This window comes from Microcebus murinus, chromosome 16 (genome assembly GCF_040939455.1).
Source record: "Microcebus murinus isolate Inina chromosome 16, M.murinus_Inina_mat1.0, whole genome shotgun sequence".
NCBI lineage: Eukaryota > Metazoa > Chordata > Mammalia > Primates > Cheirogaleidae > Microcebus > Microcebus murinus.
In genome coordinates, this window is record NC_134119.1 from 38832636 (window position 1) to 38846095 (window position 13460).

A 13460-nucleotide genomic window follows, 5' to 3' on the forward strand; every position below is an offset into this window, starting at 1 on the left:
ATAGAGTGAGACTCTGTCTCAAAATAAATAAATAAGGCATTGGAAAATTTAAGGAAAGTTTTAAAAACAGCTCAAGTACCTGTTGCTTTCCAAATATAAAGTGTGATTGTTTGAATACAGAGCACGGTGTCAAAACTGGGTGGATGAAGGGGTGGGGTGTGTGTGGGGGAAACAGGAGGTCTTTTTAGAAAAAGGAGTAATTTCTCTCAATGGCCCAATGTCTCACTGATTAGTAGCTGTGGGAAAATAAATTCTGAAGATGTACCCATGATATTAATGGGCCGTGTGGTAGATCATTGCAGCTCTGTGGGATTGTCTGAGAACAGAGCAAGAGCCTCATGCATGACTGGAAGATTTATCTTCCTGTGCAAGTCTGAGCTCCCAGGAATAGATTGTCCCACAGGTGCCCTGTCTCTGCGCGCTCGTGAAGACAAATTCCTCCGTGGAGGAATCACAGAAGCGGCTGCCACCCCTGACAGACAGACAGATGGAGGAGCTAGGACCACAGGATTTTCCCACCGATGTTTTATTTGATAATCACTTAATTCCTATGTTTTAAAAATGCCTTCTTCTCTTGATTCATAAATTACAAATCAAATAGCGCCAATGTCGGAAGAGACTGACTCCTGATTTTACACATTAGGGTAAAGAAGGCTCAGAGAGGGATGGGGCACGGGGCCAAGATCACAGACCAAGTCTAACGGCAGAGCCAGGACAGGGTCTAGGACTCTCCACTTTCAGACCTATTTCACAGAAGCGGACGCAGGAAGCACAGAGAAAAGCAGCTCAAAGTCTAGGGTCGGTGGCAGAGCTGAGACGGGTGTCCAGGGACATTTCCCCAGCCACCTCACCAGGCTAACCAAAAGCCCAGCAACGGAGACTGTGCCCACCCATAGCCCACTGTGTTCCTGCAGCCCACACAAAGCCACACAGACACACACACACACACACACATACACACAAAACCACACACAGAAAGAGCAGAGTTGGAGGGGCCTAAGGGATATCCAGCCCAATCCTCGGTAGGGAAACTGAGGCCCAGAGGTTCAAGTCAGCACAGCTAGGCAGGGACAGAAGTCTTGTGGCTCCATGTGCCAAAAAAGTGAAAGCCTAGGAGACATCAGTGTAGGCTGCTTTGGTTCAAATCCCCTGTCTATCACTTACTACCTCTGTGACTAAGGGCAACTTTGCTTAACCTCTTTGTGCCTCTATTTTCCCATCTGTAAAATGGGGATCATGATCACAATGGTGCCTACACTGCAGAGGGCTGTTGTGAACCACAAAGGAGACAAGACATTAAAGCACCTGGCACTCAGTAACTGCCCCATAACTGCTAGCTGCTGCCATTATTATCCAAGACAGATATCCCTGTTGGTGGGAGTATAACTGGAGCAACAAAAATCTGATAATCTAGGATGGCACTGGCCAACAGAAATATACTGTGAGCCACATATGTAATTTTAAGTTTTCTAGCAGCCACATTTAAAAAGGTAAAAAGAAATAGGTAAAATTAATTTTAGTAATGCATTGTATCTAACCCAATATATATAAAATTTAATCATTTCAACTTATAATCAACATAAAAATTATTACTGAAATGTACATTCTTTTTCTCATACTAAGTCTTTGAAATCTGGTGTGTATTTTACACTTCCGGAACTAGCCACCTTACAGTGCTTCGTAGCCACCTGTGGCCGGTGGCTACCAGATTGGACGCTACAGGTCCAGGACATCTCCAAGTGGGACCATCACGGATTATTATATTTTCCAGATTGTCAGACTCTGTTTTATGGTGACACACGAGCCATGTTATTTTCCCTAAATTAGGCAAAAACTATATTTATACTAAACAATTTTCTTTTCTTGCCAAATCTCTCAGAATGCATAATTATAATTCAAATTACTACAGTATTCAAAGTATTAAAAAAAACCTGTCTCCTGGCCGGGCGCTGTGGCTCACGCCTGTAATCCTAGCTCTTGGGAGGCCGAGGCGGGCGGATTGCTCAAGGTCAGGAGTTCAAAACCAGCCTGAGCGAGACCCCGTCTCTACTATAAATAGAAAGAAATTAATTGGCCAACTGATATATATATATATATAAAAAATTAGCCGGGCATGGTGGCGCATGCCTGTAGTCCCAGCTACCCGGGAGGCTGAGGCAGAAGGATCACTCGAGCCCAGGAGTTTGAGGTTGCTGTGAGCTAGGCTGACGCCACGGCACTCACTCTAGCCCGGGCAACAAAGCGAGACTCTGTCTCAAAAAAAAAAAAAAAAAAAAACCTGTCTCCTCATTAAAGAAGAGACAATCCACACATTCAAGAACGAAGCGTTTGCTGGGAAGGGCTCTAGCACCTGGAGCAGCCGCACAGTCAGCTGAACAGTTTGTGAGAACATTCCCCGGCATCCCTGAGATCGGGAAGGTTCTCAGGGACGCCTTCCTCTCAGGCTGTCCTGGCAATGGCTGAAGTTTGAAGCAGCAGAAGACGGAGGGGTCATGAGGGAAGTCATCTTTGTCTTCCTGTTAGATGCGTCGCCGATGCATGGCTGCTTTTGCTTTTTGCTTCCTTTTAAAAGAGCTTACCCCTCGGAACAACATGCCGGTTCATTAAGTCAGGTAGACACTGACGAACTCAGCCAATTTAAAGAACTGCCAGGAGCAACCCCCAGTGATTGAAAGCAGAGCATTCCTTCCAAGATCCCAGGGAGAAGACCCCACAGAAAACTCTTCAGGCAGCTTCGATATATAAAATTTTAGGTGCACAGAGGAATGAATGAATTAGTCAAACGTCTACTTTTGGTATCTACTATATGATTTAATTACACATACATATTTAAAACCGTATGTTTCATAAAATAATATGTCAATGCAAAAATAGATGGTGTTTCGGGGCACAGACTCTGGAGCCAGACTGCCTGGATTCAAAGCTCAGCTCCTCCATGGACCACGAATTTTAGAGCAAGTTATGGAACTTTCTAGGCCTCAGTTTCCACGTCTGTAAAACAGGGGTAATGACAATATGCAGCTCACAGTGTTGTTGAAGTATTAAATGAGTTAAAGTAAAGCCCTTATAGTGAGTGTGATGCACATTGTCTAGGGGATGTACACGTTTGAAGCTCTGCCTCCAGGGGGGAGGGGAGACAAGGGCAATGTAAGTAACCTTAACGATTGCACCCCATAATATTCTGAAATAAAAATAAATAAATAAATATGTAAAGCCCTTAGAACACTGTCCAGTAAGTGGTATACACGTGTAAGGTTAAAAAAAAAATAGTGGTTTATTGTCCATTGCCATAGATTACAAAACCTCTTTATTCAAAACTTTTCAAAGGCACCAGTGTTGGTCTCAGAAGAACCACTTTTCAAGTTGAATGTCACCAGTCTACAACTCCTTAACTTCCAATTGTACCATCTGGAATACAATACTTTTTCAGTCCAGGAATGATGTCCCAGAAAACGTCAAGGCAAGCGTCTGTGTAGATATTAGCACAGACACGTTTACCCATTCATCTGGCTGCTGTATATTCTGATCAGCACAATGATCCCCTGTTGCTTTTCAAAACCATTTTTAGGACACTTTATAACAACCAACAGCACTCATCATTGTTTGGTCACATCCTCCAGAAAAATTGCTAAACCTGCGTTCAATTTCCTTGCCTTTTCTTCCTCCCAATTCTGTGATCTCTGTAAACATCCCAAAATAGCACTGATTGGGGTCATCGCAGGCTAATGTAGTTTCTTCAATTAATTTTACAACTCTACGTACTCGAGAAACCATCCCATAATAGGAGATGCTTTTCCAGGAGCTGTTTGGAGACAAAGATCTTGTCTTTTATTTGAGCATATGGGACACATTTTGGCTTTTCTCTTTTCTTCTCCCTCTGCCACATCTTGGTGTTAGTGAACCATGGTGCATCTATCCAGTAGAATATCATGTAGCCCTGGAAGGTGAAACTAGATCTGAATATGGTGGTATGAAGAGAGAACTACGACAGATCCTACTCACTAAGAAATTAGGAGGTGCTCCAGCAAAACCCTCCAGAGCTCAGATTGGACCCAGACTTCCTGAAGGCAAGTCCTGGCTCAAGAATATGCTAACTATGACCTTGGGCAAGTCATTTAAGCTTTCTGTGCCTGAGTTTTCTCATTTGTAAAATGCAGATGATGATATCTACATCAGAGGACTATTGTGAGGATTAAATGAGTTACTAATTTAAAGTGCTTAGGATAGTTCCTAATACATAGTGAGCACTGCACAAATATCACTTCTCATCACTATCACCACTTACATATACTCTCTCTTTGCCTCGCCCCCTCCCTCCTCCCTTTCCTCATGCTCCCTCTTTCTCTCTCTCTCTCTCTCTCTCTCTCTCTCTCTCTCTCTCTCTCTCCCTCTCCTCCTCCTCCTCCTCTCTCTCCCTCTCTCTCTCAATACACATCAATATGTTAATAGTGATATTTAGGTGAACTGAAATGGGGATGGAGAGAGCTAACATATGTACAAACAGCATTTTTATGAATGAATATATAATGTTTTATCATTAAAGAGAAAGAAAAAAATGTATTGATTCAATAGTGGCTAAATGGGAACCTAAGAGCTTATAGCTTTAAGACAATCAATAATAGTATCAGGAGTGATTAAGAATACTTAAAGGCCCACACTTTCAGATCGCCTTAATGCAAGCCTGCCACTAAGGAACAGTGGGTCAGTTGGGGATGCATCCCATGTGTCCAAGAGGGAGCTTCTCACAAGTCACAAGCAGATCCCAGAAGAAAGGAAGGGATAATCCCCCATGTCCCTTTATGTGCCCCAAGGATCCTGGGTTCAACTCCAGAGCAGAAGAACCCAGACCAACCAGGGCTTGGGACCAAGTGGCTCACCCTGACCACAGCCACATCAAGCTGAGAGTCAGCACTCAAGATACAAAAACTACAGATGCCCCAGGTGTTGTGAAAATGTCAAAGGCAGGAGCCTCCCCAGGGCTCTCCTGAAGTCATTTCCTCCTGACTTTCCCAAAACTAATAACCCTCACAACAATGTAGTCCACATGTGGACCTCCTGCCTTGTTCCAGGGCCCACGCAGGGCACAAGGAGTTCAGCAATGACAGGCAGCCCACACCCAGAGCAGCTCACAGCCCTGGTAGAAAATCAGAGACAATGTGCGGTAAACTGAGCAGCAGAAGCATGGGAAAGAGGTGAGTGCTGAGAGGAGAGTCAGGGAGGGCCTCCTGGAGGAGGTGCGTGTGTGCAGGGTTGTGATATAGGAGGAAGGGGAACAGGAGGTGAGCCCTAGCCAGAGGGGTCAGCAAGGGCAAAGGCGTGACGTTGTGACCTGCAGAGCTGGTGGCAGAAACAAGAGACATCAACTATGATCATCTTTCTAAAAAAACAGGAATGTCCTGGAAAAACACTGGGAAGCTCATCATGAACAGGAAGCTGGAAGATCAGACTTGAAAAACAAGCAGAAAGCAAGGCAGTTCTGGCAGACCTACAAGCAGGAAGTCCAGCAACCTCTTTTCATGCAAACAACGTGGCCAGACACCACCACTACCACTGGACACTCCAATGCACAAGCCTCTGGCTTCTGGCTCATCCTTCCTAGAGGAGGGTCCAGCTGGCTGGGTCCAGGTTACCTGTCCAGCCATGCGCAGGCTGCCAGGAAGTGGTGAGTATCTGGCACCTGCACCTTCTAGCAAGTGCCGCATTCCACATAGATTCAACACAATGGGATTTTCCCAAATCAAGAAGTGGGTTGGAGCCTGGACTCTCTAAACATAAACATGAAGAACTCTCTCACATGATTACAGAGAGGGGGAAGGGAAGAGAATAGAGGATAGAAGGAGACTGCGGCTAGAGATAGATACTGAGGTCGGATCATGAGAAAGTTCCATTATTAATAAGAGCACTTCATTTAACAAACATTTACAGCTACCTACTAAGTCTCGGCGCTGTGGTTTCAGATAAAAATAAAATGTTGTCCCTGCCTACGTGAATGGAAGTTAGTTCTCTACACAAACCATGAACATGCTTGCAATTTATCCAGTAAGCACTGTAGAGCCCACCCTGCTTTTGACAGCTAATATCCACATGTCCAACTTTCCTGGCCAATGCTTGGACTGTTCTGGTTGACACTATTTCAAACATAATTCCTGCTAAAGCCCAGAAGGTCTCCATCCAGTACCTAAGCTGAGAGCTAAAATGGGGTGCAATCAGGAGACCATCCCTAGTGCCTGATTTGTGTTTAGCACTTCAATGTACTTTCCTGACCATCAACTCATAGGCAAATTTCCAGGATTTCATGTTTGACATGTAATGATATTCTTCCTCCAGATCTCAAAGATAATATATAATCATTCTGCTTTTGGTACATAAGGGAACACAGACATTTATATATATGAATGCAAATTTGGTAACTCCTATTGGAGATGAGCAGAGATGTGTGTACAAGAACACTCACTGCAACGTGATTTAGGAGTGAGTAACTGGGAGGAATTTAAATATGCAAGAATACAGGGTGGTTAAATAAATCGTGGAATAGTCACTGCAGTGGAAAACTATGAAGCCTTTAGAAACCTTGCTTTTGAGGAATGTTTAATGACATGGGAAAATGCTGAAAAAATAGCATTAAATAGAAAAATAGATATTTATGTGAGTTTATGGAAACATGACTTTCATTTTGTTCTTTATAGCTATCGCTATTGTGCATATGCCCTACAATGAATACACATTATTTTTGCCATCATAAATCATGACTACAAATAGAAATAATTTTAAAAGATGCTTAGTTGATGACAGCACCGTGTATACGATATATATCTCTCTAGCCTAGACTCCAGGCCCGGCTCCTCTGCCACATAAAACTCACGTGACCTTGCACAAGTTGCTTCACTTCTCTAGGACTCAGTTTTCTCAAAACTAAAGGGGTGACAATATCTCTGAACTCATGGGATGGTGGCACAGTAGGTGAAATGTTCTATGGGAAAATATTTACCCCAATTCTTGGGTAGGAAATGCCAGATCCCTCAGAAAAAAAAAAAAAAGCAAAGGTTCTAACACTTACTGCACTCTTGCATGAATTCTCGTTTGGAAAAGGAAGTGGGGTTGGGGCACTGCTGTGTCACTGACTTGGTTTTAGTTTCCTAGAGCTGTTGTAACCAATTTCCACAAGCTGGGTGGCTTAAGACAACAGAGGGTTATTCTCACGGTTCTGGAAGCTGCAAGTCTGAAATCAAGGTGCTGACTTCAAATCAGAGCCACGTTCTCTCCAAAGGCTCAAGAGAAGACTCCTTCCCTGCCTCACCTAACTTCCGTGTCTACTGACACTCCTTGGCATTCCTTGCCTTGTAGCCATGACGCTCCAGTCTCCACCTCCATCTTCACGTGGCCTCCGTCCCCGTGTCCCGGGTGTCTCTCTGCCTCCACCAGTCAGGCTGAGTTAGGGTCCAGTATGACCAGCATGACCTCATCTGAATTTGATCACATCTAGAAAGACCTTATTTCCAAATCAGACAACACTCACCAGCATCAGGAGTTAGGAGTTCAGTTTATCTTTTGGGGGGATACCATTCAACCCATAACAGACCCCAACCTTCTCTCTAGAAACATCAGCCATTAGAGCAAGGCAGGAACCCACCGCCAAGGGCCCAGTGGTGTGAAAGGAAAGGCCAGTCCCGCCCTGGAGGCTGTGCTGCTTCACTGCACACTGCTGGGTGGAGATATTCCTGTCGTGTGTGCGTTCTCCCCACTCAGGAAACTAACTGGCTCTTTGTGTTTCTCTGCTCTAGAAACGTGTGCAGGACACAGAGAAGACGCTGCTTAAAGTCAAGGCTTCCTTCCTTCCTCCTGTGTTTTTGTAAAGTCTAAACAGGCTGCAGAGAGTACACTGTGGGGGCTGAGAAGGGCTGGGCTCTGTGTGCCTTTGAGAACTAAGGTGAGAGAGACGTTCCCCCACCCTGGTATGGGGACAGGATGGCTCTGCTGGTGCCACGCTGCTCAGCAGCAGTACCTGAAGAGCGGGCAGGCCCCGGAAGGATGTGGGGTGGTGCCCCTGGGCTCCCAGCCTGGGAAGCAAGCAGCGAATCATTGGACCAGAAGGGACCTCAGCAAATGCAGCAATGGGCTTCTCAGAGTAAAACACAGCGGCCTGCTCAAGTCCCCTGGACATTCACAGAATCCTGGGGAAGAGGGTGCCCCAATAGTGACTATAATTTAATGTCTCAACTGCCTAGGGGCTCAGGGTCAGATTCAAGTTGACGTAATAAAGAGAAATAAGTGCAGCATTTCTCGTGCACCCAAGAATACAGCCTGAGAGTGAATCTAGCTCATTCCTGATGTTTAAAAGAATGTCTTACAAGCATTAGAAGGAAATAGATGGAAGCCTCCCAAAGCCCCTTACTTCTGGCTTCCACCCTTTTAAAAGGACATCTATAGCCCTTGCATCTTCCTTCAATCCCCAAGAGACCCCCCTGCTGGGCTCTGGGCTGCACCTCAGGGTGGCCTTGCTGAAACCCATGCCAAGGATGGGGAATGCAGGACTAGAAACTGGAGTAGCTGCAGTGAGTCCCATGGACAGAGGCCTGGAGAGAGGGTTTGTGGGTGTAGTAACCCCTGTTTCTCTGTGACAGCCCCAGTGAAAATAAGGTGGGGGAAACCTAGTCTGAAAGCCTGAATGCTAGGCCAAGAGCTTCTCCCACGGAGAGGTACGAGGAAAACGTTAGGTTTGTTCCAGGTGGAAATCCAAAAGGTATGTATAGGACGGAATGCGGTTAATGGAAAACTTAGGCTTATAAAACAATAGCCGCAGGAGTCTGGAGAGTCCCCCAAAGTTGTAAAATCTAACAGACAGCTGCAGGCTGGTGTTCCTATTCCTCCCTGATAAGGACGAGACTACCCCTCTCCCTTATCTTTGCAGGATGAGACAGACGCAAGGGCCCCAGAAACTGGTTGTTTAAATAATTTTATTACAGCAGTTGTTCTAGCCCAGGTACTCACTCCCCCCAAAGAAACCCTCTGTAAAACCCAAGGCTTTCCCCTCCCTCAGGGTGGACGCTCTCTGGCCTCCACCATCTGCACCCAGATGCTCAAAATAAACAGCATTTTGCTACACATGAGGCTTCATGTGTCTCTCTCTCAGCTCCAGACCTAACAGAAAAGAGTGTGACAGTGGTTGTGCGCGGCTTCACAGAGCTGAGCTGGAGAAGACGCCCGCCCGTGCCCTCGGGCAGCAGTGTTTTCTGGCATTGAAAAGCCCTTCAGGCCTGGCGGGACCCACAGCAGACCACCTGCTGGGCAGTTTTCCTTTATAAAGCAGCATCTGGGAACCAGTGAGCTGGAAGGAGGGGCAGGGTCTGAGGCAGACTTAGACTTACAGTCCCAGAAATTGTAAGAACCAGAAAATATTTAGAGAAACCAACATCGACTAAGCCCTACGCCATACAGAGACAATTCACACTCATGCAGACATCCTCAATCTCATGCTGGTGCCCAAGTTAAAGATGAGGAAACTGAGGCAGAGGGCTTGAGGCCCCCGGGTCACTCAGCTGGGGTGTTAGACTGGAATATGTTGACCTGCAAAAATGTCTACGATGAGGACTTTGAAAGCAAAGAAGAGAATGCCATGCATGGGAACAACGAGGGAGCCCTCGGTTAGACAAGACAGATAAGAGGAGGTCGCTGTGAACTGAGACTGAAGACACTGGCCGAGTGAAGAGCGGAGCAGACAATGCCGCGGAGCAGACAATGCCACGGAGCAGGAACAGCATGTGCAAAGGGCCTGTGCCAGGAAAAATCTGACACGCCCAAGGAACCAAATATGTCCAGTGCGCCTGGAGCATTTTGAACAAGAAGAAAAAGAGCAAGAAGACACTGGATCATGCAGCACATTGCAGGCCAGGTGATAGGTTCAGATTTCATGCTGTGTGCCATGGGAGGCCACCAGAGGGACCTACCCGTACCAAGTCTAGCACAGAGCTCGTCACACTGACAAGGATAGGTAAAGGCTGTGGAATATCTGAACAAATAGACTCAAGCTAGGTTTCCAAGAAGGTGAGAACTACTGGCTTTACAGAAGGAAAAGTAAGATCTCAGCCTCTGCCCATGAGAAGAACAAACAGTTTTGCCTAATCCAAATTCGCTTTCATGCCTCTCTGCCTAAGAAGCACACAGAGCCACTGAGAGAGGTCCACAGGCACATCATGACAGAATAATTTCAGTGATCATTATCGAATGCCTCTATTTGGAAAAGCCCAGAAGATTGTTATTAGCATGATCCAATGTTTATGAAATGACAATGTGCTGTAATGAGGGGCTGAGGAAATTAAGATTAGAAGCAAAAGTTGTGTCTCTGGGGACAGAGTAGCACAGGGGAGAAGCAGCAATCTCACTCAGCTCCTTGGAACCTTGGTTTTCTAGTCTGTGAAATGGGAAGGCTAGTAGCAAAGATGAAAATACGTGATCAGGTAGTAGAGGCAAGATGTGCAACGTCTGGGGGATGGACATGTTTGAAGCTCTTACTCGAGGGGGGAGGGGGGCATGGGCAATATAAGTAACCTCAACACTTGTACCCCCATAATATGCTAAAATAAAAATAATAAATCTAAAAAAAAGCCTTTTATAATGTTTATCATTCATTCCTTCATTTAAAAAAAACACCTGATAAAGCCTATCCGCCCGTGTATTCATGCATCCACACAACAAAACGTTATTTAGTATTAATACATACTGTGTATGATGCACCACGTTAGGCACTGACGATAAAGCTGAGGACAAGACTGTCACGGGCCCTAGTCACAGGGAACTTCTCATCAGGGGTAAAACGTACCTTGAACGAATGGCAGCAGCTGTGATGGGTGCTGCTGAGGAAAAGCGCAGGGTGCGTCACGCAGAGCTGGCCCAGGAGGAGGTGTGAAGAGGAAGCCTGGTGGGGTGGGGGAAAGGTTCCGTGGAGAGTGCCAACCTTATGTGAGTCCCTGAGGCAGGAGAGAGTCGGAACATTCTGGCAACTGACAGAAGCCAGCCCAAAGTGAGCACAGTGGGATGTGAGACATGAAGAGCCTGGAGGTGTAGGTAGGACCTGCCCTCAGGACCCTGGAGGCCACACAGGGGCCTTGGTCTTCCTTCTAGGAGCAACGGGCAGCCTGGGAAGGGCTTGAAGCAGAAGGGAAGGGTAGGGACAAGGAAGGAGAACATGCTTATATTCTAGAATAACCTCTCTGCTTTTTTTTTTTTTTTTAGACAGAGTCTCACTCTGTCACCTGGGCTAGTACAGTGGCGTCATCACAGCTCACTGCAACCTCAAACTCCTGGGCTCAAGCCATACTCCTGCCTCAGCCTCCCAAGTACCTGGGACTACAGGTGCATGCCACCACACCCAGCTAATTTTTCTAGAGACAGGGTCTCACTCTTGCTCAGGCTGGTCTAGAAATCCTGAGCTCAAGCGATCTTCCCTCCTCTGCCTCCCAGAGTTCCAGGATTACAGGAATGAACCACCATGCCTGGTCTAAATTAATCTCTTTGGCTTCTGCATGGAGAATGGATAAAAGTCAAAAAAAGGAACTTTTTAGAAAGGTTTCCAGTTACCCAGGGGAGATCTGAAGGTTGTCTGCACCAGGCAATGGTGGGAGAAATGCAGGGACTTAGGCAGACACAAGATATACTTGGCAGGCAAAATGGCAGAGCAAAGATTGACTGAAAAAGGGGGTGAGAGATAGGAAAGACAGAAGCTCGGCCCCTGGGCTTCTGAATCAGCACCAGAGTGGGTGAAGTGAGTTTTCCTGAGACAAGGAATGCTGGAGAGTGAGTTGGTAAGGAAGGGGGAATGGGAGAATCAAGAGATCGGTTTTGGAGATGTTGAGTTTGGAGAACATACAAGACCCTGCAGGGTGTCAGGTGCGCGAAAAGTGAGCAGAAAGAGTATATGTGAGCATGCACACACACACTCTCATACACACACATGCATGCATATATATGCACACATATACACATACACACACTGCCATACATACACAAACACACATATGCATATACATACATACATACCCATACACACACATGCATACACACTATAAAATCTGGATTTATTTGGCCAATACCAAAGACATCCAGGAAGAATAGAGCAAATGTGATATGTTTAATCAGAGGTGTCTTGGACTCCTGGAGTACCTAATGGGATGGGTGATTCTATCATCTAAACCAGGACACTTTTGAGAGTAAAGCCAGCCCTATTAAAAAATGTGATTGGAAAAAATATATATGATTGGGCAACAGACATAGAGGTTGTTTCATGTTGCCTTACCAGTGGGCAGGTGTAGCTGTGTTTGCTCACTTTGCTCACTCCAAGGAAGATCCTACCAGATCTGAAATGCTCAATTTTGTACCGCAGCCCAACTTTAGATACCTAAGGCTTGTATCAACCCTCAGGAGAAACTTACACAATTTATGCCCTTAACAGGAAGTATATAGAGCCATCCAGTGCCCCCCTCCTTGGAGCCAAACTCAAGTCAATGAAGCCACACCCTCCCCTGGACATCTCTGAGTATCTTCTTTGCCTCCAGCTTAGTCACATCCAGGAAAACCCCGTGCCCCAGAGGTGGCCTAGAAGACACGGCAGCTGGGCAGTGTCGTATACGACTAAGTTTCCCAGAGCTGTCTAGGCTAGAGGTGGAAGTGTTGGGATTGCCGGTATGCAGGTAGCATCTGAAAGCATGGGAGTGGCTGGGCCATAATGGGAAAAGCAGAGAACCAACCTGAAGGGCTCCAGGGTGCAATGGCCAGAGTGCGCTGAGACAGCTGAGACTGAGCAAGAGTGTCGGTGGGGGCAGGTGGGGCGTGAAAACCAAGACAGGTACAGGTTAGAGGGAGCCGGGTGGGAGGAAACTGTACGAAACGGCTTCCCATCTCAACAACCAATTGACTTCGCAATTGCAGCCAGGATCATTTTAATCAGAGAGATGGTCTGAACTTTCCCAGAGCTGGAACCTTCCTGGCTTATATCGCCAGGTAAGCCTCTTCAAGATTCACCTCACCCAGGTATTCCTCACTCTAAATATCTTCTCCTGCGTGTACCTCCTTTGGCTACTTCCCCTGAAGTACAGCAGGGTACCTCTCCTAGACCTGCCCGTGCAGTGTCCATCAAGAACTCACATTAGGCCGCAGCCCCACTGGTTAAGGATAAGCTTGCTATTTGGGGGTGTCAGGACATTAACCTTATTACAGGTCGCATTCTGGCGGTGGAAATATCCCTATATACATACAGCCTTTGTCTGTGTGGCCATGAAGAAAAGGAGTGACCTTAAATTCTTCAGAAGCTCTTTTTTCTCCTAAAATCCCACAACCATCAGGCTCCCAAGCAAAACCCAGCGATTCCCTAACTTGTATCTAATGCTTAGAATCTCAAAACTAAAAATTATCCTAAAGGTCCCTAAATCCAGGTGACATACAGCTCCCACCACACCCTGAAGAATTCA

General features: G+C 46.2%; 1 protein-coding gene across 5 annotated transcripts in view; it reads right to left on the reverse strand.

Annotated features, from left to right (window-relative positions):
• The window catches only part of PTPRT (protein tyrosine phosphatase receptor type T), a 1014822-nt gene that overhangs the window by 722545 nt on the left and 278817 nt on the right, over positions 1–13460 (reverse strand). The window lies entirely within an intron of this gene.